This window comes from Halichoerus grypus, chromosome 2, assembly GCF_964656455.1.
Source record: "Halichoerus grypus chromosome 2, mHalGry1.hap1.1, whole genome shotgun sequence".
NCBI lineage: Eukaryota > Metazoa > Chordata > Mammalia > Carnivora > Phocidae > Halichoerus > Halichoerus grypus.
In genome coordinates, this window is record NC_135713.1 from 110,315,793 (window position 1) to 110,317,986 (window position 2,194).

Genomic DNA, 2,194 nt, shown 5'->3' on the forward strand with positions numbered 1-2,194 from the left:
ACTCGCCTTATGTGCACTCTAGCTCAGGTCTCAAGAGGCAGTTCTCTGGTCTTCCCTCAGCCACCAGGCCCTTCCCTCACATTTCACAGGCTCAGGATTTTGCCACCTTAAGAGTACTACTCAAGCTTAAGAGTACTACTCAGAGTGTTCCGTATTCGTGCAAGTTTTATTTTTGCCACCTGCTACATCCTCAAGCCAGCCCTGGGTATATGACACAGGATGGCAGGACCAGAGGTCCCCAGGCGAGGTTCTTCCTTTATTGTTGTGGAGGGTGCCCATGACCACACACCTGACTTCTGACAGCACAGGAGCAGAGAACAAGCAGCTGGAAGTTTCTCTCCTTGGTGACAGACCCTAACCAGCCTTTACAAAACTGTTCCCAACTTCTATTTCCATTAATGACAGACTGGGTCATTCAAACCAGCTCTTCTGCTAAGAACAACTTCTAAAAGCTAGATGAATTATACAAAAGTATTTTCATAAAAGAATCAAATAGCTAACAAGAGAGTGAAGAATTACATGGCCAGAGTCTAGTTAAAAAATGGAAATTCAGAGAAATGGGCCCCACCTCTGGCCCTGACTTTGCCCTGAAGAGATAAAGAGCAAAGCAGTTACTTTCAACAGCTCCATGAGGATAGAAGAGCGAAAGACAGAGTCCAGGCCCTGCCACAATGGGGCTCCAGTGAGCCACTCAGTTCTGGGGTTGGTATTCTGAGAGCAGCACTCTAGAATAAGGGAAAACTACAATTAAACCTGCTCTGGGGGATGGGGGTGCCTGGGTGGCTCAGTCCGTTGAGCATCCAACTCTTGATTTCAGCTCAGGTCATGATCTCAGGGTCATGAGATCAAGTCCCGTGTCAGGCTCTGCACTCAGCAGGGAGTCCGCTTGAGATTCTCTCCCTCTCCCTCTTTCCCTCTCCCCACTTGCACACATGTGCATGCTTTCTCTAAAATAAATAAATAAACATTAAAGAAAAAAAAAAACTTGCTCTCAGTTGCAGCCAGATTGAAAGTTGTTAGAGTGGCCCAAAAGTCTCAAACCCTGCAATTACCATAATCCTGGACTGCACTTGCAGTTACCACCTAGCAGAAGCAAAAGAAAATCCTCTCTGGGGAAAGATATCATTCTAGGCCTCAAATTATTTCTGTAAGTAATGTTTTCAAATATAAAGTCTAACACACAATCAAATATAACCAGGCCTCAAGGAGACAGGGCAATATGAACAATAACAGCACAATAACAATAGGAATGAACGCACAGGTAGTTCAAATAATAAATTACCAGATAAAAAGTATAAAACTACTATGATCAACGTGATCAAAGAGAAAAAAACAAAACCGAACAATTTTGGCAGGAAATTGGAGAAGAGAAAACGTAACATTGCAGATTTGAAAAGGACATCAGCTGAAATTCAAAACTTAAAAATACAGTAACTGAAACTTAAACTAATGTATTGGCTTACCAGCAGATTAGAGAAAGCTGAATAAGGAATTAATGAGCTGGAAGTTATGTCAGAAGAAACCATGAAACACAGATTAAAGGAATGGAATATAGAAAGGAGCGAAGAAAAGATATAAAGGCCACAGCGAGAAGATCAAACTTGTTTAGTTGGAGACCCAGAAGAAGAGGAAAGAGAATGGCCCAGAAACAGATATGACGCAGGTGACTGTGCACACACTGTGACTGTGACTCTCATGGGCTCCTGGAAGTGATCTTATACTACACCACTTAGGGACAGACAGGGTGCCTTTGTGGGGGGCAGAGTGTTTATAGAGGGACCATCACATTTATCCATTTCAAATAAATGCTTTTCAACCAATACAATTGAAATGCTTTTCAACCAATACAATCGAAATGCTTCAAATATTTAAATCATTCCCTCATGCATGCTTACTTCAAAGAACAAATTCAGTTTTGTTGGTGGCGAGTTACATTATCCAAAAAGAAACACTCTAGTTTGGGAGAAAGGTTCTGACGTGTTGATGAGAATGGAGGTTGGCATCCGAGGGGGTACATCCGAGGCAGTCAGGCAGGTGTGCCTGAGGGGAAAGAGACCAACAACACAGCCCATCTACTGTGCCCTGAGCGAGACACCCGGGACTCACTGCTGGACCCGGTCAGAGAGGGCCCTGCAGCAGAGTCTGAAAGAACTGCTTTCAGGAAGGGGACAGCAGGTGCTCTGGTGCACCCGGG